This window comes from Manacus candei, unplaced genomic scaffold (genome assembly GCF_025592945.1).
Source record: "Manacus candei isolate 608988 ecotype Guabito, Panama unplaced genomic scaffold, ASM2559294v1 h1tg000043l, whole genome shotgun sequence".
In the NCBI taxonomy this organism is placed as follows: Eukaryota; Metazoa; Chordata; class Aves; order Passeriformes; family Pipridae; genus Manacus; species Manacus candei.
Genome location: NW_026138091.1, coordinates 6,010,121 through 6,036,899, shown reverse-complemented (window position 1 = coordinate 6,036,899; position 26,779 = coordinate 6,010,121). Strand labels below are relative to the sequence as shown.

Below are 26,779 nucleotides of genomic sequence, written 5' to 3'. Positions count from 1 at the left end.
TCTTAGATACAGCTCTTTTTGGGAAAGAATATAAAAGAGAAAAATCAGAGCTGACCAAAAAAAAACCCAGAAAGGGTATCCAATAAAAATTTCATGTTAACATTTGAAATCAAGACTGTACATCAATATTTTTCCCAATCTGTGAGATTCAGGTGTTATTTACAAACAATAACTGTATTTAGCAGGAGTAACTTCAGTTAATTAATGTCTTCTACGTAGACTCATAAAAGGGCTATGTAGACTCCACCACTGGGCTTAAACTTGTCTGCTCTGAACTGAGACCACTCTGCCTCCCTCCACTGACCACATGGTTGTCTTAGGTTCATCAGTCTTTATCTCATTCTCCAAACAATGAGTTTTCCTTCAGTTTGACTCAATACTGAAGAGCATCCACACAGACAGCCACAGACAGATCAGGAGTTGCAGTTTGGATGCTTCACATCCCATCACTCCTTTGACAGTATTTCACATGTTAACAGCAGGATCATGGGACTGGCTTGATACTACACTGAAACAAGACTGTACAATGCAAGGGAGGTATAGTCAAGCCAAGAGATAAAGAATTAGGTTACAAAGTTTTTGAATGAGAAGTCCCACCAGACACTGTATTAGTCCAGGCAGATTCTGTTCAAATTCACAAGGCCCCAAAATAAACATTTCTATAACAATAACTGATTTTCTCATTACCTCAATGTAGGGCCCTCCCTATAAAACGTGCAAACAAACAAACCTCATGCAAAAAGAATGACAAATCTATTAAAAATACATGTACTAGGAGACACTTTCAAGTTTTGTAGAAATTCTAATGTTTCTGATTTGAAAACACAAAATGACAAAGTTCTGATAAATCCTTTGAGTTTAGACACGATACAAAGAAAAACTAGAACAGTTCAAGAAACAGAGGTAAAAGGACAAGATACACCTAACAGCATGAAACAATCTGCTCTAGCAAGATAACAGGAGCTTTGTCACTCAATATTATTGCCTTCCAAGATGATACCTAAACTAGTTAACGATCACATAGGCCCGTAACATGTTTTTAATAATGTCAGCCTCATTCTTTCACAGATATCAAAGATGTAAGTGGTGATGATGACCTCTAAAACCAAATGAAAAACATCTGCAGCTGAAACTGATCCAAGAAACTTGTGGCTTAAGCCAAAAGAGGTGACTTACAGATAGAACTCTTAGATTTAAAAGACTAAGTGGGAACGTGCTATGGATTTACTAAAATGGGAAATTACAGCATTACTGGTTGCACCTAACTCTCAAATGTTCAATTATAATTCATTAAACATAAATTAACTCGAAAATCTGATGTTACTTCTTTTTTGTATAAGCACAACAGCTTTAAAGTCCATTTGTACACATATAAACACATGTTTTCCTGTAAATGTCCAGAAAAATTCCAGTGATGCCACAAAATAGCACCAACACAATTGAAGAAAAGGTTTCTCCATTGCTGGGTTAACATCTTGGTTCTTTACACCACTTGCTCCCTGAGCCTTCTCTGGTTTGACAAAGGTGGTCTCCTAGTTCACTTGGCTTCAGTGGTGTTCTTGCTAGGTCTGCTTCACGTGCTTTGTTTGCCAGTTTGACTGGGAGACACTACTGCGGATCACACGAATTTTCAAGGCAGCCAGACGACAACAGAAATGGAAGGAACAAGTCAGAGATGAAGTCAAAGCCAGGGTCAGAGTCCAGCAGAGATCTTCAGGAATGCAGAAAAAGTGGCAAACGATGCTGAGATGGTACACATGGATCTATAAATAGCATGGACTATGACTAAAGTTACAGCCTAGCCTGCTTCACATTGTGTTCTGTGCAAAACCATCATATGACAAATATTTTCTCTCTATTCCTTCTACTCCATTCACCCCCTGAGTTCTAGCTGTGTGGTCTGGTGTGTCTCTTGAATGGTAAAATATACTGCTTGTAACAAACCTGATACAAATATCAGTAACTGATTGCTAAGCCCCATTTTGACATTTTGTGATCTGTCAGCACTGAGAAATCACTTGTCCAGAAGCCTAAGGAGCCATGCAGTGCCACCATGCCCCCACCAGGGCAGACAGCAGGTGGATGAGGCAGAGGGTTGTGCAAGTTATTTTTTCCATTAGCTTCTCTGTGAGAGGAGCACTTCTGGTGGGCTGACACTGCCTTGCACAATAGCATTCAGTAGCTCATACTCCCTTTGCCTCTGGTTTGCACTTGCCAAAAGCCCTTGGCCAGGATCGCACAAAGGACTTTTAAGTGCAACATCAAGGAAAGTGACAGCATCTGGTTAAAATATAATAAATAGAAGCCCTGTCACTGCAAGCAGACAGGAGATTGTGTCTGGCTGGTCCCCAGTGGACTCAGGCACTTTCTTCACTTATCAGGAGAGCAGTGAAAGTAAAGAGGGAAAGTAACAGGGAAAGTAAAGAGGGAAGGGGAAGAATTATGCTTACATTCAGAGGCCAGCTACTACCCAGAATAAGAATGCATATCTGCTCAGGGACTGGGGGGAGCTACCCACGTGGTGAGGAAAGAAGGTGCACTTGGGAGACCATAAAAACTGGCCAAAGTATCTTAAAGGATGCAACCAATATAGGGGCAGAATACACAGAGGAGAAGGAAGAAGAGAGCAGCTCCGACATTACCATTTCCCCTGGAAAGGTATGCCACACAGCACTTTTGTTTCTCAAAAAGGCTTTGCTAGACCAGGCACACAGTGGATACCATCTATGTGAAGGAGATACAGGATACTGTGAAACAGGCCATTCAAAATAACCCCAGGGAAGGGGAAAGCCTTGTGCATAGCAACAGAAACTTGTCTTCCAAATAAAAGCTGCATGAGGAAGTCAATTGCTGGGAAAGACGGGCTGAAAGTCTGTGTGAAAGGACTTCAAGCCATCAAATTAGCACCTAAACTTTCTTTTGCTCATCTCAAATTATCACCCCAATTGTTTTAAGTGAGTTTCATCACAACTCACAAATCTAAAGCCTACTGTGCACTGCTGCAAAGTCATAAGAAACAACTGAGTTTGTTGAGTGGAAGAATACCAGTAATGCCTTATTTTTCACTCTCCAAACCTATTTATGTCATCTCCACTAAACATCATAGATAAGAAATAAGTAATCCCTCACTTCATTTTTAAGCTTCCCCCCCTAAAAAAAAAAGAAAAAAAAAAAAGGGAAAAAAAGTACTGCTATTTCTTTCAAGGCCTTAAGGGGAACATTGTTGTGTGGGATGAAGAGAAAGAAAATATGACACAAATAAAATTGTGTTCCCTAGAAGAGACTTATCTACTCAGGTCTAAATTATTTACTTATTAGTGTATATTTCCAAGCCACCAAACCCAGAAAGTAACAGTTGCTTCTGTTGACCTCAAAAGGTTAAAAGCACATAGACATTGGCCAATTTCAATGACACCAGTCCTGCAACTACAGCTATAAGCCACACAGAAAATTTGCTCTTAACCTCCTTGATGCAGAGGACTGACTGATGGCTAAGATGCACTGGATATGTTGTTTTTTGAGAACTCTGTGAGTGTCCCACTGGGAAAAGAGCTCTGTCCATCACATTTCGGTAAGTAGGGGAAAAATATTGATACCAAAGCAGTTTATTCACATCCATAGCTACCCAAAAATCTTCCAGGTAATACATTTCGGAGAGACATATAAAAGCCAAATTGCTAAGTGAACTGAGATGAAACTTATTCAAGAGAAAGAGACTTTGTGGCAGGGATACCACTAAACTACTTTTCTAGGAAAAATGTGCAAATAAGTAACACTAAGGCACCTGTGAAGTAACACCAAATACAGATGTAACTCCTCCTGAAAGCAAGGGAGAGCAGTAGCAGAACTGAGCCTCTGGAACATACCACCTTGCTATAAGGAAAGCAGAAATCATTATGCAGATTGGTTTGCAGGATTCTCAGCAGATCTGCAGCAGCCTTTTCCCTGCAGACATCAAGAAGACTGCTGAAGCACCCCTGGACAATGCTTTTCCCTGTGCTATCCAGCAAAGTGTTACAGGACATCTGCTTAACAAACACTTAGACCTCTGGGATGGAGATCCAAGGTGAAGGACATGACAAGAGGGAGCATGACTTTAGGTTATCAACCTGTCAAAAACCTGATTTTAGGTCTGTGTTCAGTCTCTGCAGAACTCCTCAAACAAGGAACCCCTCTGAAATGGACTGTGTGACCCTGGCTCCCTGAAGCATCTCTTTTCTTTGCTTCATGAGGGGACACAAAGACTACTTAAAAGAAAAGGTATATTGGTATTGGAAGTTGGGAAATTATTGCTGCAGGTGGTGATGTTATGAATTTTTAAGGAACCCAATTACATCACTTTAATTGCTCACTGCATGGCATAAACGTCAAACACACATTTCTCTTTACAGGCTCTACCCTGTTGTTTTTTCACTTCTCTTCCCTCACACAGACCCGAAGTGAGGAATCAAAGGGCTTTTTCTCTATCCCTATGGCAATAATACCATGGCTGATGTCTTGCCCACCACCTTGAATATCTATTCAAAGGTCAGCTACAGCCATAAGACAAGTACCCAGAGCAAAGCAAACAAGACTATTTAAAACCAGTTTTTTACACTTTATGAGCCATTATTTGAGAAAACAGCTCAAATAAGAAAAGGATTAGTACAGAAATAAGAGCAAGTCATAAAAAGAGACTCCAACAAAGATGTTCCTCCATGAGCTAGGTATCATATTAATAATAACTAATAAAGTCTCCCTCTATAAATCTCACTCTCGGTGGCAATATCTGTAGTCAGTTTGTTCTTTCAGCAACCAGGAATTGATAAACACCAGTCATAAGCAATTAAGATCTGCTTTTACAATGAAGAGAAAGAAGATTTGGTTTTGTCAAGGAGATAGGTGATAACCTGCTTATAAGAGCCTGGGAAACAGGCAGCTGTGCTGCATACTGTGTACGTGGGGCCCCTGGAAGTGGCACTCAAGCCAGTCTTTAAGAGGACAAACTTTGCCTTATGTAACAAAAACAAATTCAATGCACCATGCAGTTTTCCTGTGGTTGACCCATGCCAGTGGTGCTGGCATCTGCACCTGATATGCTAGTTCAGTGGCTTTTGGAGGCACCTCAAAAAAAAGAAGTCTTATTTGAACACCACTGAATTCTGCCAACAGAAGAAAAATGCAATGGTCGCATAAAGGCTTATGAATCTAACTTATTCTGAATAGCCAGATCTCCAGCAATAAGCAGGAACTCAAAGTCCTTAGGGTGTCTACAAAGGTATTCAATGCCTTTAGTCTGTCTGCTGAGTCTAACGGGTGCAAGTAGCAACAAAAGAGTCTGCTCACAGATATGCGTTTGTAAAAGCACAGCTACAGTGACAGACCGTGCCAGGATCCCAGCTCACAGTCGATCAAGCGTCTGCTCTACCCTGATTCCAAACCCTCTTTTCCCCCAGACCAGCACCTGGGACAGACAACGATCCTGTACGGGAACCCTGCACCACGCATCCCTGTGCTATAAAGCCATGAGCACAAGGAGTAAAGAAGGTCAAAGGTTGACCACAGCTCAGAGTGTACAGCGCATATATATCACTGCAAACACTGCAGTCCTACAGTACTGATGGAATCAAATGGTGTAACTCCAAAAACACGTTATACAGGAAATCAAAGTGAATTATCCTAATGATTTTGCCTAGAGACATATACAGCTGCTGCAAACTAGCATCAGCTGAAGCAAAACTGAGGTGTTTATTCTCAAAAGCTGCTTATTTCACATCCATTTACAATGAAAGACTGACTATTTCCATTCCAGGAAAAACTATATAATTTGAAATATATTTTTAAAGTACACCTTTGATAAGAGCACCCACGAACCTTTAAGGAAAACTTGGGTCCACTAGGCTAAGCAAACTTTATGGCCTTGGTCCTTAGGTCTACAATGCATCAAAATGAAATGCTAAACAGCACAGCTTTCAGGGACTCAGACTGGGATTTTAACATTCTTGCCCCGAGCTATTTATAGCTTCAGGACACATTTTCTTTATACTGTATTCTCTTCTGCAAATACTTTTCATACCCTCGTTTCACTTTGCTTTCACGACCAACTGTGGAACTGATACAATTACGAAGATAATAAAATTATTATCTTATGGTACAATGATCTTTCAGAACAGTACTTTAATCTGTCTTGGTCTTGAGATTAAAAGCATTCAAAGGATGTGACTTATTGTTCTTAATTTAATCTTTGTTCATCAGCTAAATTCTTTTTTCCTCTAATCTTAAGAAATTGTTTCTAAATTTAGAATCAACATCTAGTCCTGAAATTATGAGCGAAAATTCATATGACAGCTACAACTGCTAATAAGGCATAAAAGAAAATCAAAGGCTTACTTATTAAAGACCATGCTCTGGGGTTGGCAAGTTTTGCCTCCATTCTAAACAATGAGTATATTATAAAATATATATTTTTAAGTCTTATTAAACCTTGAGTTTTGTCATGTGTTATTTTCTCTTTCCTGCAAATTTACTACTTTTTGGAATTCTGAAAGATTTCACTCAAGGAAAAAAAATAAATGAAAACATGTTTTCCTGAAGAAATTAATCTCACAGAAACCTTTCTGAAAGACAACTAGATTTTGATAACTGATGTTTTTAACGGTCCTCTAGATGAACAGTTTCTTCAACTATAAGAATGGTCAAATGAAAATTCTACATTTGTGAAACACAGATGGCTGGGACTAGGCATGGCAATTTTGAAGACATAAAAGTAATTAATTTTCTAGTCATATTTTAAAAATAGTCCTTTTTGTAATTTTGGGGCTGATTAGAAATAAACTCTTTTCTGTCCAGTTGCGTTTCCAGGTAGAATGTCACCCAGACTATGAAATCCCCACTTCCCACAAGGATAGTAGACAGCAGAGCAAAAGGAGTTCTGGTTGTTCCTGGGATCTCAGAAGGTAAGTGAATATACCAAGAAGAGGCAGTAGCAAGACCAAATTACTAGGTGAAGCAGTAGGATTAAAGAAACTTAAGTCACAGAAAGGGATGCCATTCTAACTTAGGCTTAGCCTCACAACCACAGCGATTATCTTCACTTCAGGTAGGACCAAGTTAGATACAATCTGTATTTACTTCTTTTCAACCTCACAGTAAGCAGGGGCTGGGGAGGAAAAAAAAGCATAATTCTAGCTATGAATTGTTCCAAGCCTTTGTTCTGAGAAATGTCAGCCTTCAGAGGCATTCCTTATTAATGGAATCCTATGACTGACACTTTTTTTGTCATGAAAGAGAAGCAGTAAAATGAGTGGTTTATGGATTCAGATGTAGAACATTCCTGCTTTCCTAGTTTAAGGTGCCTATTACTTATCAAGTTATTTCATCACAAAACAAACGTTTTAAAGTCTTCCTCATTTTGTGGATATTGTTGATTTAAGGTATGGAAACAGTTTGTGGAATACATACTAAAAAATCAGTTCATGAGGTCCTTCAATCTAGTCTGAATACAAGGTACTCCTCCATGTACTGAAAAGTCCTTTGCACTCTTTAATAAACCATGAATCATTCAAGGAGCTCCAATGACGTGATGGCTCTGCCTCAGAGGCCCCAAGCACTGCAGCCCAGCCACTGCGCAAAGCCCTCGATGCAAGATGGAAATGGAGACCTCTAGATTGGCAAGACCCCCAGACTGGCAAGATCCCATCTTATTCACTCAGTGCTGGGGACACAGTCAGACAGCAGCACCTGCTCACAGCCCACTTAGTGTGTCCACACCTTCACTGGGATCACAGGTCAGCACCACACCAGCCCAAAGGCATGATCTGAATTCAAAAGGCTTAATTAGAAATTTAACCAACTGAACTGCAGTGGAGCTTAGCAGTTGCCCCATTAAACATCCAGGCAGCAATGATCCTTTGCCAGGCAGACACAAGAGTTCATCCAGGATCTCTTCTATGTGAAGTAAATACTCTGCAGGCTAGTGAACAGAGAAACCAAATCTTTAAGCATCTGTCTTAGACAGAAGTTTGGACCCTGGTTGGCAAATTTTACCATCTAATTTATTTATTTATTTATTTAAGAGTTTCATTCCTTTAGTTAATAACAATAACAGATGGACATGAGGAGTTTTTTGTTTTGTTGGGGGATTGAGAGCTAATTTTCTTCTGTGAAACACAGAAGGGCTTTTAGTCAAGAAAAGCAGCACTACGTGCACCACACACTCAGATCTGCCAACATAGTGACCCTTTTAAGATACTTCATACATTACCTCTTACAAAAATGTTTTACCCCAGGGACATATACACATCTTTGAGAAATTGTAGATTTTTGAGCATCTGCAGGGACAGCTGGCACGATGGTTACAGCAGCTGTCACACTTGAATTATGAAATTGTGCATTGCCCAAGGAAAGGATCAATGTCACGGAAATCTCACAAACCTGAATTCAAGTCACAAAGAAAATGAAGGTGGAAGAGATAACTGTTCTCATGATATAAGCCAGACTTGTTTGAATCACTCCATAATTTTAAATAATACATTACATACTATGTGCTATAATACACAGTGCATCTCTAAGGCTTCCATCTGAACAGTCGTTTTATTTTGAAGTGTCTACTAAAATTTTATTAAAATCTTTTGGGGGAAAAAACCAGTACTGGGGAAGTAAAAAGACTATGGAGTTTTTAAATCAAACGTCACTAAAACATTTTCTTTTTATTCAAACCAAGCAGAAGATGTCAGTCCTTCCGTGAGGATTTCCTGCTTGCGAAAATTATGCCTTGGTTCACAGTCTATTAGTTATGTGACTGACCTGATTTATTATGTATCACTGCTACTTCAAAAGAGGAACAGCCCTGAACAAAGAAGCAAAAGATACATCAGTATTAATGACTTGCCTCTCTTACATGGTTAACAGAAATAATTACATTTACTATTTTTTAACTTGCTATTCAGTATTTACTGCTCTGTATGAAGAAAAAAAGAAGAATTTTAATGAAATTCAGGTAATTAATAAAATAACAGCTGCAGTTGTCTGCTCACACACTGCACAAAGGAGTAGAGGGCTTGTAAGAAAGCCTTCTCCCCAAGACTCAGCTTTGCTTTTGAGAGATTCCCACAAACCCAGGGAGCCCCTGGAACCCATAAGAGGTCACAGCCAGGTGCTCAAAACACGGTAACATCCCACAGCTGGGTCTGGCCCCTTTGACAGCACAGTTACATCAGAATTCTGAGGAATTACAAAAATCACACCATTTAGTTCCTCAGGAAAACCTGTTGGGAGGTTTAGAAGAAAACAGCCCAAAGAGTAACAGTTGATAGGTACTTATTTTTGACATTCATTTTAATTGTCTCCCCTCCCCCCACCAAGTAATTTCCATAGACAAAATATCTCATGCAGTGGTAAGTTCTCCATGTCAGGAAGTTCCCCCAGCTCAGGAACTGCAGACCTTATTGAGGATAGGGTTTCTGGATACCAATTCATCAGTGGAAATGCACATCTTAAAAAAATGCTGAAAAACTCTCTATATTGTTCATTTACATAAACGTACACTAAAGAACATCTACTTAAATAATCTAGGACATTCAAAGACAAAATCAATACCACTTTACATCCCATGGATAAAAAATTTCAATACTATTAGAGGACAGAAACATCATCCTGTAATTTACCCTATACAGTATGGACACTAATAATAAAGACAAAATAACTAGAAAATCATCACAGAACACAGATTTGATTTTCCTCAATCAGAATTTCCCTGGATTTAAATGACAAAAAGTGTCAATTAGGTACCTTATATCTGGATTTTTTAATGATTTTTCCCTAAGTTTTCTCCCCTGTCCATCATGAAAAAGAACTGAAATAAATATTTCTGCAAAATTATTTACTTATTGCAAAATTCTTAGTGCTACAATCAAAATACATCCTACAAGGCACCACCAATGAGTACAAAAGCCATCTGATATCCTTTCATAACGGTTTGCATAATAATCAATAAAATGTGAAGTTTAGATGAACACATATTGTTACTTAAAAGTATTCATTAATTCATTATTTTAAACCTGAAGTCATTGTAAATGAAGACAAGTTCACTATTAAAATGCTGAAGACTGTTAGTGCTAGCAGTACATTCCCTTCTGTAGAGAATTACGTCCCCTCTGCAAAAGGGAATCACCTCCAATTATTTCAACAAATTCAGTGTGGACAAGAACACTGAGCTAGCAAAGTGTCATTGAACTACTGTGATGATGAATTGGCAAGCAGCAAAAATCAGAGGGACATATTCAGAGGAGCCCCCAGTAATCAATGCAATGAACGACAAACCAATAAAGCATTTTAGTGTCCTTTCTCAGGATCACGCAGTTGATTAATTTACTAATAGATTTCACATAAGAAGTTACTCACATATATCTGTCAATTTTTAATGGAAGGTTCTCAGAAGTGCTTCATGATTAACATTACACTCCACTTTAGTTAAACAAGAAAGCCCATTAAACCCACTGTAAATACAGCCTGATTTAATCTCTTAGCAGCACACTAACATGCACAAAAGAAAACATTCTTAAGCAGTACTTGCCCATGCTTAGAGGACTTTATGTGCACTGTACCATGATTACTGACAACAAAACTTCATTCCTTGCATTCACCTCATTCTCAGTCATATTTCCACTTCAAATTTCTCCTGATAACAGCAAGGCAGCAAAGCAAATTGATGTTTAAGTACCATTTTTAACTCCTTCATAGTTAAATATATGAGAATCAAACACCTTTCACTGACTTAAAGTTCTGCTTATAATGCTAAGTAAGGATGCAAAGAAACACAAATATCTAAGAATTGTTACTTTAAAGAGAATTTAAGAACTACAGCCACCTTAGGACCTTATGAAGTATGCTAAGGTTTACAGTTCTCCACAGCAGATTATTCCTAAATTACAGATATAATCATGAGGCATGTTCCTAACCAACCTAAAGGATGTGAACTGGTAAATTTACCAGCATGCAGACTGGTTGACTATTTCTGCTTCGGGTCCATCAGTTCTGAAAAGGCCAGTGGCTCCTTCTCTCTTATTTCAGTTTTACTTTCTAAGACTAAGATCTGTTCATGACTTGACCCCAAGACCAAGGAAGCAGAAGAACCAGGCTGCAGCTGAACCATACCACCAGCAAAAGTCACAAGAAGGGGGTCATTGGCTGTAGCTCAGCGTTTGGAGAGATGGTGTCCACTTTCTGAAGAGATCAAGAAGGCATCAAATTGAAATCATCCTAAGGTCTCTAAACCCTTTGATTTCCTCTTTTTCTATGGGATGCACATAATATTGATCCAAGTTTCCAAATTTTGAGGCATGAATGACAAAGAAAACTTGCATCCATGAAGCCTTTCAGATCCTTCACAAATCATCTAGTGCTATGGAGCACCAAATGCTGGCAACTCAACTACAAGAGGTAGTTTGTTAAGGGGCAAATTCCAATGAGGTGACGGAATCAAAATGACACTGAGTAATTTCTCACTATCCCCACTGAAAAGCTATCCAGGTTTATCAAGCCTCTTTGATATGTACATGTAAGTGGTGAAAACACAAAAGACCTGTAAGGGTTACCATTCCTTATGTGTGTCACCCCCTTTTGAATGGAGAATTGAAGTCAGTGTTCTTATATAGGCCAGCAGTGCAGGAAGAAAAGGACCAAAGGGGAGATGGAAGCACCTTCACAGAACACCCTCTTTCCTTGTAGCTGAATTTGTTTCTCATTTGTTGATAAAATTCACAGGTTTGACACATTTCCCTGAGCCTCACTTGCCCCTGCATCTCCAAGTGACCCTTTCGCAAAACTTTTTATAGAGTTTATCCAGTAACTCAAAAACATTTTGGTTTTTCCTTCTGGTTCTAGCTCCAACTTTCTGATACTAGATGGAGGTACTTCCATGCATAGCACGTGCTGCTTCTGGAAACCACTGCCAACACACACAGCAGTGTCTTATTGACTTGACAGTGTTATCAGCAGAAATAACTTCAAAGTCTTTACAGGCTTCTTACTCCTTTCTGGATGAGACTCAAGTTTTCATTGAAGTTTTCATATTATTTGAAACATACAGAATAAGAAGACATTCATCTTTCACTTGCTGTTATGACAGTTCTTAGACCCAAAGGAATTAAACCGGGAGTGGAATTCTCAGCAGATAATGGTATTATTATTTTCCCATTACTGGCCTGGCACAGCCCATTCCATTATCTGAAAATTTGTCACACCTCATCTTATTCTTTTCTCTGCATGAAATTCATTCACTGAATACTTTTTTTTTCTTAAAAATACATGACAAATGTTTTTATGAGTCCCAAATACAGTGAAAATTACAGCACTTATAGCACCATCAGGTCTCTCACTCCAAGGAGAGGAAATAGTTTACATACTGGTTACTTAAAGTTTGACAAATTACTGTTGGGTATTTTGACAAGTAATACTAATACACAGATCAGTATACCATGGTTACCTGGGGATCTACACAGCAATCTTTGTGGTTGTTTTCACCAGTTAAAGTGAAAGAAAAATAAAATTTAGAACTGCACATTAAAGTTAGTTCTAGCACAATTTTTAACCATTTAGAATAAGTTCTCCATATTTCGTCCTGGCAATTCCTATCCAGTTGAAGAAGTTCCTGGGGAAATTCTCTTCTAAAAAACTTCTCAACTTCTTGATCTGCTGTGGTGCACTGGAAAAAAGCTGTGTCGCTTGACTTTCATTTCAGTATTTCTCAGTAACCTAAGCTCTTGGGTAATTAGCAGCAGAGCCTCACTGAAAGTGCAAAAACATCACTGGAAACAGCACTGAATATCTTTACTAAAGAACTGTGAAAGCTTTACTTGACATGTATGCTAATAGAGTTCACACAATTCTGCTTTAAAACACGTGGGCCTTCTAATTTTCTATCACTGTTTACAAGAAAATATGAATTGCATACATAGGTACAAATTCTGAATGAACACATTTATTCTACCCACACCTCTCATTCTATGGTTACAGCATAGTGCCATCTGCTGTACATTTGTTTATGTACAATCCTGTCAACCACAAAATGACAAAGAAAACCTCATGATGGTTATTTAAAACCTTTGAGCATCAGCAGTCCTATTATATGCAATTTTGTCACTAGCATTTTAAACCAAACTAAGACTGAGCACTGCATATTCCATTCTGCAAGTATATAAAAGGCTACACAGATGCATGCTAACATAAGGGGTGGCTGCTGAATAAAGAAATCAAATGAGACTATAGGGAACCACTGCTTTTATTTCTCTCAGGAAAAAAAAAGCCAATTTTTATGGTCACAGCTGGGGTTTACATGAATCTTCTTCAATTAAATATTAACATGCATTTTTAACAGCATTCCCTCATTAACAACAAATTACACCACAGACTGTAAAGAAAGATACCAATTCTGAGAGTTCACTTTGCTCCACCTTACAGTGTCTGTCATAAACACCTGATTTACTTTTTTTAAATATATTTTAGGGTAAAATAGGAAAGAAAAAAAGTGTGTCCCTGGAGACAGCCAAGGAAATGTTCACAGCAAATCTCTGGGATAATGTATCGGCATAATTACTTCATCCAAGTCTGCACTGAAATGAATATAGTGAGATGCACTTGCCTTATCTGTAGATATTCTTATTCCATCCTTCTCTTACCAATTGAATCACTCTCAAGGTTTCCCTTCCTTTTCCAATGACAATTTTTTTTCCTTGAGGATCCTAAACAGACCTGCCTTTCAAGTGGTTGAAAAGTTTACTGTGGCCTAGAGAACAGATGTATTCATTCTGCCTTTGCCACTAAATGGCTGGCACAAGCTGTTAACACAGGAAAAACCCCACACCACACTGTGCATAGCACTTAGTCGCACAAATGCACACTGACAATATCTGAGGCCTCAGAGTATTTCGAACCTTTCTCCCCATGACCTACTACTGTGCAAGAAAGGCAGTGCCTCATCACAGCCCCAGGGAGCTCCCCACGGTCATGGGGAGGGATGAATCCCCAGCACCAACAGGCACCCGGAGGCACAGGGCAGCCTCCAGGCAGGAAGCACTACTGCTGCACTGCTACACCACTGAGACCTTTTTGGAAATATTGGTCCATACATCTCTTCCTCCAATGTGTTCTTATTCAGGCAACTTAGTACTACAACAGTGTTCAGTGTTGGGTTGTATTTTAAATTAGACATATGAACCCATTCTCAGGAGCATCAGTTCTTCTGAAAACTAATTCCTACAAACATTACATCTTTCAATAAAGAATTTGAATAATCTACTGCATTACACATTTTCAGCTTCCTTATTACATGAACTGAAATGTGCTGCAGATACAGACACTTCATGAAGGTTATCTCAGAAGGATGTGTCTCGAATATTATTAATTTCATCATGACCAAACTTCTTATCAGATGAGGTGACCATCAAGTTTTCATTTTCACACTCACAAAAATGCTGGAGAACATAGCTATGCTAAGAAATGGGAAAGTAAACTTCAAATAGCAAAGAAATTAACTTTACATTGTGATTTTTCAAATGTTTAGGTTTGACAACACTGCAGGTGGTTAGTAACACTGCGGCTGAACTCTCTTGACTACCTCAATAATAGTAAGTGCATCTAGTCTCAGTTTTGGAAGGAGGAGGAAGCTGGAGTTCTCCAGTCTCTACAGCAATAGCAGCAGGCATGGAAAAAAAAATAGATTTTGAGGTGATGAAAGATGCTGCTGTCATATTAAATGTATCTGATTTACCCACTATATTTCATCAATTACAAAATGAACATGCAGAGAACTAACTATAGAAGTGTACAAACGTTTCTCTGGAGTCACACCAGCCCTGCCAACCGTGAAATGTATGCTGCTAAATTACTGATGCTGCTTGCAAATTAATACTCTCTACTGAGAGAATTTTAGAGCAGCAAAACATTCCAAATAGCTAATTTGCAAGTTCAACAAGGAAAATGGATAAACCTACGTTATTCTGATGAAAAAATATCAGTTAAGTCTTGATATAAATTGTCTTTAAAAAAAGCAAAGGTTTCATGCCTCTTTCCAGCCAGTATCCACAAAATTTACACAGACAAATGCCAACTACAACAGGAAACTAAATTCTAGTTTTAAAGACAGCCAGAAATGACTAACACTCCAAAGAATGCACTACACCTCTTTTGCTCAAAAAAAAAAAAAAAAAAAAAAGTAAAGATACTACTACAAAGTTGTGCCCTGATATCTCCTTTGGGTCTCCGAAGCATAAACTGAAAATTAAACTGATTTTTGTAAAATAAATTTATAAATCAATATGTCCATTTGAGAAGACAACTTTTCAAGTAATTTGTTGAGAAAGCATTGCTGTTTCCATCCAGAAGACAAAGCTTCTGTTAATTAAAGTCCCATTCTAATTAAAATAATAATAATCATGATGTCATGTTTCTATTGTTCTTATTTGTGTAATACAGCTACAGATATATATCACAGGTGACTCTCCAAGCTCTGATTTCCCCCTACCTTTCACTGACTGCAGCAGAGCCTGTGAGCATGAGACATAGATCCCCCCAAATGTTGTACATAACACTTTGCTCAGCTCTATCTACCCCTAATTTCAGCCAAAGTCAGCTTCTAAGAGTTCCAAAGGTAAAGGTAATAAATACTAATTATTTAATACATGTATGTTCTCTATTAACTCTTCTGTGTTCCCACTCATTTTCGCAGGTAAACAGAACAAAGCATAGTTGGTCTTGCAAGATTATTTGAACACCAGTAGGGCTTGAGCACAAGCAAGTCATCCTGACTCCCAAGCTCTTGAAAAAAGCAGTTTATTTCAATCAATAACCTGACATGTCAAAATCTCTCTACCTAAACCTGTGAAAATTTTATAGCATGGCAGTTGCAAAACCTGTAAAACAGATTCACCTCAAAGTAACACATTCCTTCAGCAATCTGAATTCATGGCTTGTACATAATAATTAACTACTGCTGTCCATAAATAATGTTACTTCTTCAATTCCAGCAATAGAGGAATCTGCTGGTGAATGCTGTTGGCAGTCTACTTAGGAAGTTCATTTCTCAGATGCTTTGCACAGTTAATCCTACATCTCCATCATTCATCCAGTGAACAGACTAATAATAAATACAAAACCTTTGAGAAGTTTCAGGTGGTACCTTACATGACAACTGTTTCCACTCAGGCACAACTGCAGAATGCCCACTAAAGGTCTTCAGTTTTCACAAAATAACAGCAGCTGATTTATGATTTTTTTGAGGTTCTCATGTGAAGCTTCATTGATCCTTTTGGGGCAAAATAAAAAAGGATATTCACAGGATCGGGTTTTTATTCTATACTTTGAATTTTCCCCCTTATTCCCCATATGATCAGTTTCTCCCACCGAAATTAAGGGAGACAGCACAATGCAGCCATCTAATTCTCTTCAGATCATTAGCAACTGCAGCAGGAACTATATGTTAAAAAAAATCCAAAAATTGGTGTCTGCAGAAAAAAAATCTGGGGGACAACACAGTATGTTCAGTGAAATTGTCTCAGTGTTAGCCAAGATGTTCCTCTGATTTTCTACTCTTAAAAACCTTGTGCTTAAGGATGTTTAACAATGCTCAAAAGTGGAAAATTTATGATTCTACACAGTATTATTTGCTGAAATATGTTAGTTTGAAAGAGGACTGCTAGGGAAAAATAAACAAAAGGACAAATTCCCATGATCAAACACAGGGAAATCAGATCAAACACAGGGAAATCAAATCAAACAGAGGTTTGGTTGGTTTTGAGTTTGGCACTTTTCATTTGATTTGGAGATTTTTGTTGTGATTTTTGTTTAAGGGGGTTTTTTTTTAAAGAGAAAATTGGTCCAACTGCCAGAATAATTTCAGTCCACCAAGTTGATTTTATTCTTTTACCAATGTACTTGAATTTCAGCTGATTAGACAATTCCTCTTTTTTAAGGTCATAAACAGTATGAACTTTGGGGGAATTTTTCAGTTACATTTACAGAATGCAATTAATTATAACAACAGTCACTTTTCAGAGCAGCACAGGGAAACACAGATGGCATGAATTTAACAACCACTGTCTTTCAGGCTTAGCCTTCAGAAACAAATCCTCAAGACATAGGTGCTGCAGGCATCCCTGGGGATCAAGGCTGCCCATCCACCCTCAGAGCCAGGATAATAACCTGCAAAGGACAGTTCCGATGCAGCCCCAGGGCCCGGCAGGTGTGTGGGACTGTACTACAGGCTACCTGTAAGGTCTTCAAATAAAACTCATTCACTTAAACTTTCATTAAGAGGGAATAACATTCACTCTCAGCACCCATTCCCAGGAAAATCTGCTTAGTATTTGTGAAAACTATTTTGTCTCAAAAATGAAAAGTTTTTTCTTTTCCATAAAATTTAGTGAACCAGAGTCCATGAAAAAATAGACCTGATTTAGATAAATCTATCAGTCATTCATCGGCAACAAAACTGCATGCTAAATAGTAATATGGTGTTGTTAATATGTATTTTTATTACAAGGTTGCCTAGGTTTAAATTTTATTGATGCATGAAAATAAAAAACAGCCATTTGTATTTAGAAGTAAGCAAAGTGAAACTTTAACATTTGAAATGGTCATTGCAGACTGTTTTTATCTTTCATTTTGACTGTTGGAGAACTTTCACAAGTGGTATTTAAACACACTTCATTTACTCTAGTTCACTTCCAAAAGGCTACTGTTTTTAATACAAAGGTACATTTCACAACAGCACATAAATCAATGAGAAGTAACACTGTATCTTTTTTTCTTAAGAAAACTTTGTTTCACATAGAAATGGAAAAATTTTAAGTCTAATGAAATACCAGGTTCATACACTAGAGAAATCAGTCACTCTAAATTGAGTACCCAAGAGCAAAAGCAAAGTTGCAATTTTACACATTAAGTACAAAATTATTCCTGACTGATAGCTTAGAGTCATAGAAAAACTTGCTGTTGTCTAGCTGTATATTAATACTGCATAGAGCAACGACCTGTGGGCTTCATAATTATTTCTTCATTTCATTAGACCAGAATCAGGAGTCCCCAGTCCTCCAGGGTAACAATAGTGCCATGGATTTGTACCTGCCTATTTCTAACTGGATGAACTGCTTCTAATACATCCTTGGTATAGACAGACCAGAGCTAATCCACAAGCAAAATTCTTTTAGTAGGGGATACCCCAAGACATTTCTTTTAGTTTTTATTTGGCAACAGGCTGAAAATCTTCCTGCCTTGTAAATCACATCATTTTGTAAAAGGGGTCTATTTTTTTAATTAATAAGCATTCATTAAGTATTTTGATCAGCTCAAAGATTACCACTGTAACCTGCAATAGCATCAAAAATATGAGTTTACGTTTGGAAGACTGATGGTATTTTTCCTGCTCAGTCTCCAAAGAACTAAGATCTAAAGCTGAAAGTCAATTTCCTTCCTTTATAAACCTTACAAAAATAACTCCAAGAAAAAATATATGCACATACCTAATCCTATCATACCTGTTTTGTTTTGAGTATGCTGATGGTTTTACATAATCAGACAATCAAGAGGCTGACAGTCTCTATTTTCAGTCCTGTCAGACTCCAGTGTGAAAAAAGGCATTTGAAATACTGGTAACCCAGTAGTGTCTTCTGACAAGACAAGCTAAATCCTAGTTCCCTGAAGACCCTTCTTGTTTTTCCCAATACAGTTACTAGAAAACATCATTGCTTTGAAATGTGATGGCAGCCTACCCTCTGCTACTGAGTGCAACAGAAATTGGAATGCATGAAATGACCTCCATAAGGCTGACCCAGAATGGTGCAAGCTGCGCTGCATGAACACGTTTTCATCCTTAAAAATGCACCGTAACAGGAATTATGAAAAGAGCTTTAGGAAGCAGAAAGAAGAGCTAGGCAGCAGTGCTGCACAGGGCACCCTGAGATTCCATGGTAAGGACAGCTTTGTCCTCCACTCATCCCAGCATGGGTAATCAGTAGCTAGTTGTTCATAAAAAAAAATTAAAATCCTTGTTTCATCAGTTTTGCTCTCTTCCCAGTCAACTTTTATCTCCTACTCTCAGCAACTGGAGTGTTTTTACTATGATTAGTAGAGCAGTACTCTTTTTGAGCCAAAACTGGATGGATGTTGTTGTGATGTTATCCACACAAATTACTTAGCTGTAAGACTAATTAAATTCCACATTAATTACTAGATCTAGTACAATATAAATGATGACGGTTAAGCATCACTATCGCACAAATGCAGAATTTAGCTTGCAAATACATTGTATCATCCAGACCTGACTACCCTGACTTCCACATTGCACTTTGCATTTGCCATGTGTGTCCCAAACCATGTAACTGGCCATGGAAGTCAATCCAGATAAGGCAATAAGGTGTCTAAAGCTGTGAGCCTCCAAGGACCTATGAGCTTATTCTATTATTTGCCTTCTTAATGTAGGAGAGCAGGGGAAAATAATTTTTTAAAAAATTTTTTTTAAAGTTCCTTTACATATAATGGGGAAAGGGTGAAGAGAAACTATCGAACTACTAAAGTCACCTTGATTACAGATGTCCATTTCATGCTAACTTTCTCAGACTGGCTGAGAGTTACATAGAGCCGAACAGTGAATAACCTGAACGTCCAACTAAATTACACTTGGACAGTGACTGTTCCTGCTCCCCACAGGTTATGGAGACTGGGTTGGCCCGTATTATTTTTCATGGGTGTGTACAGTTTGCTCTCTGCTTTTCCATCAGTGCTAAAGAAGTCTGTCTGACTTCCATTCTGCACCAAGGCCCACTGTCCATATAGGTTCTGATTTCTTGTCACATTGTGAAAGCATCACAATTAGGTGTTAGCTAACACTCTGCTTTTCTGGGGACACTTGTCAGCAGATGGAAGCAGAGCAGATACTAAAATCAGAGAAAATGTTCCAAAGGAAACAGTATATTAGAATTTTTGGAGAGGTTTTTTGGTCTAAAATGAAAAATTGTGTCACTTTCAATATAAGCATTAATATGAACACATAGCATATGCAATAGTCTGTTCAGCAGTTAACTTTGATACCTGATGGGTTGGTTCTGCAAAAATGTTAAAACCAACTGCCAAGCACCTTCACATCCTTGTTTACCAGAATAAAGACAGACCATAATTACATCTAAAGAACCCTCCAGAGCAAGGTCTCCAGAATGATACACATGCTGTGGTAGGGCAGCCTTTTGAGCAAGAATTTCACTAGACAGGACTCTCTCAAGCCTGAGAGAAAAAATGGGACCACTGCCATTTAACAGTAGAGTTGTTTAACAGAGGACCAGACCAGATCCACACACTATGGAAGTCTGAGACTTTTAAGGGCCTGGCTCCAAGAGAAGCAAATCTGCAACACTGCACTGTATTTCTAGGCTTCCTAAGCAGCACACAAGATGAGCTAGGAGCCTTGCCATGTTAGTCACAGGATCAAACCAGTGGCAGGAGAGCTGGGCACTCTCTCTGCACTCAGAACAGCAAGGCATCCAGAACTGCTCCCATCTTCGGGGTTAGGGTCCCTCTGCAGCCTTCAGTCCAATATCCACACATACCTGGGATACAGGACTCCACATCCTTCCCCATTTCAGGTGCTCTAGTCCCTTTTGCAGGCTTGGGCTACTATTTTTTTAGTCCGTTTCTTTGTATTTTTAAAAATAAATCTTAAAACTTTAAATACACTGTATTATACTTTATTATATATTAAATGTTTATTATACTTCATAAGACATGGATCAATCCCTGTTTCAGAAACACAGCATTGCAGAATAGGACCATCACCACAAAGAGAGAGAAGATGGAAGCTTTTAGCGAAGCAGAAGAGGCAAGAGGCACTTCAGTCTTTTAAATCCACTTTGAAGAACACTGGATTTACTGAGCCACAACGAGACAATATAAAGCAATTTGTAGCTTAGTGACAGGAGCACTCTGCTGAAAGAGGAGATACCTGAGAAAATTACCAATACTATTTAAACAATTCACCTAACTGCCACTAAAATCAAATAAATGAAGCCCAGGCTACCAGAACTGGAGACCTTTCTCCAGTGGAGCTATGCTCTTCCACACATGTTTTCTCTGGCTCTATAAGTTTTTCCTTCTCAGCTTCACTATCAGGAGATAATAATGATCCTGTTACGATCAAGCCTTCCTTAGGGTAAAATCTCTTTTTTGAGTCCCTCAGGTTGACAAAGGCACTGAATCAAAGTCCTGTCTTTCAGAACAACATTCCAATCACTACACTGTATAAATAACTTACATAATCTAATCTACACAAAAATAAGGCCCTACCAACACCTAAGCTTTCAATGGAAAGAGCTGCAATAGCCATGTTTCATGCTGAGAGTGTCAGACACTAAGAAAATGAACCCACCATGTCAAGCCCCTCAAGAGGCCAGCACAGGGCCAGCCATCACATGGCTCAGCTTGGTCACACGGGTACTGGAAAGATTTTGATTAAACCTTGTTTAAACAAAGCAGGTGACAAATCAGATGAAGTTCTGCAACATTTTCACTGAATTTCATTTAGAGAAACAAGACAATAGAAATATCAAGCAGCCGGTTGCCACCTGCATCCCTTCCCACTTCAGCATTTAATTTGCTACCTCAGAATTATCAGATTTTCAAGCCGGAAATAAAAAGCAAAATACATCCTAGAAATTATGATCATTAAGAGTTAGAGAAAGCATCAATTATAGTAAGTCATTCCTTACCATTAGATTTTCAGAAACCTGTAATTTTTGCTGATGTTTTTGAAAGACACTCAATCATGATCACCTATTTGCTGTCATGCATAAAATACCAACTGCAAGCTAAAAGTTAAGCATGAACCAGATGTCTGACATACATAAATTTTACAGTTTGTTTCACAAATCATTTCACTAAATTTATGTTCTTAAGAAAAAAACCTTTGAATTTATTACAAAAGAAACATCTGTCCTAACTTTTATTCTTATTCTGACACCAGGACTGGTGTTTGCACTTTTAAAGTGTCATTGCTCTTTTATATCAGAAAAGACACAGCTTACCTTAAGAACTCTCAGTGTTGGACTTTTTTCATTGGCTGCAGTAAAGTAATCACAACAGGTACATACCACATCATTCCCTCCCTTTCCTCAAAACCCAGAGAGGGCATATTTCATTTACTGTGTTTTATGATAGAAAAAGCCAATCAACCACCAATGAAAAAACATTAACAACTATTGAGTTATCCCCACAAATCCCAAAACTGTGTCTTGGGCTCTGCGTAACCTCATTGCTACAGCCTTGTGGTCTCCATCACTATTTTACTGCTTTCAACACTGTCTCTCAGAACATCCTCACAGGCAAACTTGAGAAGCAGACAGTGAGGTGGACTGAGAACTGGCTGAACGGTAGATCCCAGAGGGTCATCATCAGTGGCACAGGGTCTTGTTGGAGGCCTGTCACTACTGGTGTCCCCACAACCATACTGGGCACAGTATCATTTAACTTATTCACCAGTGACTTGGACAGAGGGGCAGATGCCTCCTCAGAAAGTTCACTGACAACACAAAGCTGGGAGGAGTGACCAATACCCCAGAGCACTGTGCAGCCCTTCAGAAGGACCTCGACAGGTTGAAGAGATGGGCAAAGAAGAACTGAAATTCAACAAAGGCAAATGCAGGGTGCTGTCTCTGGAGAAGAATAATCCATGCACTACACAGGCTGGAAAGCATGAAATACAACAATTCAGGTTTGTCTGAGCTACTCAACACCCCCCCCCCCCCAGAAATATACACATTTATCAAGTTGAAGTGTTCTGATTTAACACTTCCTAAAAGATATATCAATAAACACTACCTGTCAGAAGTGACCTTCACACTGGTTTCAACCCTACCACCAGTAACTGAGCTAATGCAACATAATAATATCCAAGCAGCCCCTTTACCAGTTGTACAAGGAGTGAACAAGCATGGATACTGTACTTGGCAACCATACGGCAGTTATCTTACAAGGAGGTGTGTGGCACTAAAAGAAATTTTGTACCACGTTAAGTAAACTTGACAGGATCCCCTGATTACTGTGAAAATGTTGGTACTGGGTTGTCTTTTTGGGATGGGAGCAGGTTTTAAGGGAATTGCGACTTAAAACAAAAAATAAAATAAAATAGTGATTTTATGAATGATCTCCAGCTGCTAACGTGTTTGTATCAATTTAAAAAGAAGGTAGAAAAAAATCAAAACAGTAAAAATAAAGCTTTTCTATTAAACTAAAAGTGAAAAACCACTCAAACTTTTCTTTTCATACTAAGAAAACTCTTGCATAACATAGGGAACTATGTTCATTTATTTCTTTAAACTACTTAACTTTCCAAAACATTGAAACAGTATGCAATTGGTATATGCACTTATTTTCTTGAGTCATGATGAGACCTTAGTTTTCCTTGTTTGGTCTCTCTGGAAAATGTTCCTGTCTTCTCTTTTGAGGTGGATCTAATTGTAAAAAAATTAATTAATTAATTTTTTAAATCCAGAAATGTATTTATTGTCAGTTTACTCTTTTGACTCAGCATAATTCCCCTGGAGTCACATAGACTGTATTGAATTTCAATAAAGAAAGGTTTCTATGAAGCACTTTGACAATTCTACAATATTTTTTAACAGAAGTATTTCTCTTAATCTGGTTGCTACAACCCTGTGATATCCCCAACATCTACAGGTTGTCAAATCACAAAACCATTGATTCTCTATGTGTGTCTGTTGGATCCCAAGTTCATATATCTGCAGACAGGAATTTGAGTGGTCTCAGCAAAAGGCTGTGGGCTACAAGAGCTGGGGAAAAAACCTCAGTTTAAGAAGCAAATGGGACATCACCGGTGTGGAGTGCCCTGCCCAAGCCAGAGAGACAACATCCTGATGATATCAAGCACCTGCAGAAGACCTATTGTGTTTTATCTCCCCTTTTGTGTCACCTGTTCCCCCCACATAATTCCCCTAAGATAAAGTGGGTTTTCTCCTATGGTGTAAGTGTTAAGACCCCAAAATTTGTAAACCTGGGTTTTCCCCTTTACCTCATCTCTGTAAGACCCCCAGTTTTAACAGGCCGACCCCTCGATGAATATGTAAACCCCTCCATGAATATGTAGTACCCCAGAGCCATAAAATACCAGTTTTTGTATGAATAAACCATTCCAGTTTCTCGCCTCCACTGGGATTGCTTAGTTCATTGACCTCCACATGTGTCACCTATGAAACAAGAACTGTAGTGCAATGTTGAAAGTCTTATTCTTCTAAAATTATGGTTTTTCTGCCTTATCTATTATGACAATGCACTGACACCAAATTTATTTCATTAGAAATATTTTTCACAGATGCACAGGGAGAAGAAAGGAACGGTACCGCCACTGGGGAGAGAGCTGACAGTAGCATGAGCAGGGATAAAAAGTACAGATGACTGATGAAAATCTTGGTAATTCACTAGCTCTCCAAAACTGTATTATTGTTACTGTCTTTTACTCAAATACGAGGCACAAAACACACCACACATTAAAGCGAGCGTAAAAGACATTTGAGGGACAGAAATGGAATATGGTTGTTACTTGCTTCATGCCCGAATTCTATCCACTTGTCACTGACATATTCAGTAGCGTATTTCAATAAAGGAATTATTAAATTAGCTGTAAAAGAACATTATTTTCAGGGAAATATCAACAAACAGATCTTTCCATTAATCTATGAAAAATTTGCCTTCTGCTAAAGGCATTTTAAAATGTATACAGCTTCACAGCTGGGTCTTAAAAACCTGTTAACCTCTGCAGTCCTGCATTATGATATAGCTAGTTTTAGAACTAGCTGCTGATACATTATTGGTTTTGACAAAGTCATGAAAGCTTAGATTAAGTTTATATTAAAACTTACACTTTATGACAGATTTGTCAGATTTAATTTATTTCTAGTTCAGTTGTATCAAATTATCCCAATTTAAGACTTTATGATATGATTTCTACCAAGGGAAAACATATTAGCTGGTAACAAATTATGTAAACTACTGTAGTACAGTTCAGAGAAAAAGTCTTCTAATAGAACTTGCTATCAGAGGCAAATATGTATACATACTTTATTCACTTGGAACACCTTCCTCCATTTAAAAAATTAATTTTTATGTACTCTACATACATCTTATACATTCTTATGAAATTAAGTAGGTTAATTTCCTTCTGTACTTGTAAGTCCATGATATAGACTTCCTTAGGTCAGAGACCTGGTTTCCCATCAATTTTGTTTCACATGCACTGCCACTAATGAGAATTATGCACAAACAAAACACAGAGGACCCTTCATAAAAAATTGCCAAGAAGAAAACATTACAACAAAACAAAAATGGTGTAACCCAGGGCTGGATGAGATTCACAAGACTTTCTTACATCTTCTGTCTGAAGGATGCCCATCTTCTCAGCACAGATCTGAGATCAAATGTCTCACCTCCCCAGATAAAGAAAACACTTTCTCCATTATAATTTTAGGAAAATATGTGAGGAAGAATAATATAAATAAACAAAACTTCTATATTCTAGCTTTTTGCCCTTTTTTTTTTTTATTGAGCCCACTACCGCTCACCTACACCAGAGACAGACAAAGCCTTTCTGCTCCTCCCTGAAGATCTGTGCTGGCCTAATACTTTCTGTCAGCAGCCCTTGTGGTATCACCTCCCCTCACTGTATCTCAGGGAGCCTCAAGAGATGGATGAGCAGCTCTTGGGTCGAGATGTTCAAATGCCCTCAGAGGAAGGGCAGGAAAATCCCTTCTTCCAACCACCACAGCTGGGAATCCCTATTCCTCCTCATCATCCTGGAAGATTGGAAGAAGAAGGGGTGGCAAAGCAATGCGAACACAGGTGTGGTTTCAAAAACAGAGGGTCTCTCTGGGCAGCAGAGCAGCAGAACCAACCACAGGATCCAGCACTATATGCAGGAGAATGCCCCTCCTCAGGCAGCACCAGCAGGGCCGGGAAGCAGGGGGGATTTCCAAGAACCAAAAGTCATCACTAGGTCTGCTCAAAAAAGGAAGTCTCAGAGCTTCCCTTCTTCTAAAGTAAAACCCTTTCAGCAGAGCACAGAAAGCAGCAAGAGGGAAATCTGCCCCCGAGTTGACCCAGCGACACAAGGCATCAACCAGAGACAGGGTTCAGGATGGTGAAAGTGAGAACAGCCACAGGCCACACCTGGAGATGTATTTTTGCAGGAGTATCAGTTCTGGTTTTTTCCACATTTTTCATTCTTACATATCACAACACACACCAGTCTACCAAAATGCTTAACTTAGGATTCTGTGTCTACCCAGTTTATTAGGTTTTTGCATGGCCAGGTTTTGATAGCCTCCCAAAGGAGGTTGTGACCTCGTGGGAAGCCCACGGTGGAGCAGGCTCCTGGCAGGGACCTGTGGATCCATGGATAGAGGAGCTCATGCTACAGCAGGTTTCCTGGTAGGACTTGTGACCCTTTGGGTGACCCACACTGTGTAGGTGTTTTGAAGGGCTGCACTCCACGGGGACTGCACTTTGGAGCAGTTCACGAAGAACTGTAGCCCATGGGAAGGACTTGCAGTGGAGGAGTTCATGAAGAACTGTCTCTCATGGGAGGGGCCAATGCTGGTGCAGGGCTCTCTGAACAGCAGAAGAAACAACCTGTTATAAACTGACCATAACTCCCATTCCTCACCTCCGTGTGTCACTGGGGGGAAGGAGGTGGAGCCCAGGAAAGACGGATGAGTAGGAAAAGGTGTTTTTACAATTTTTTTTTACTTCT

The 26,779-nt window shown here is 38.7% G+C and overlaps 1 protein-coding gene and 1 long non-coding RNA gene across 2 annotated transcripts in view; one reads left to right on the top strand and one right to left on the bottom strand.

Moving 5' to 3' along the window:
- Nucleotides 1-26,779, bottom strand: part of GRIP1 (glutamate receptor interacting protein 1) — a 322,632-nt gene that overhangs the window by 245,299 nt on the left and 50,554 nt on the right. The window lies entirely within an intron of this gene.
- LOC127474704 (uncharacterized) lies at nt 1,042-22,762 on the top strand. Its single transcript, XR_007905961.1, has 2 exons — nt 1,042-11,158; nt 11,209-22,762. It is a non-coding gene; the product is annotated as an uncharacterized LOC127474704 (long non-coding RNA).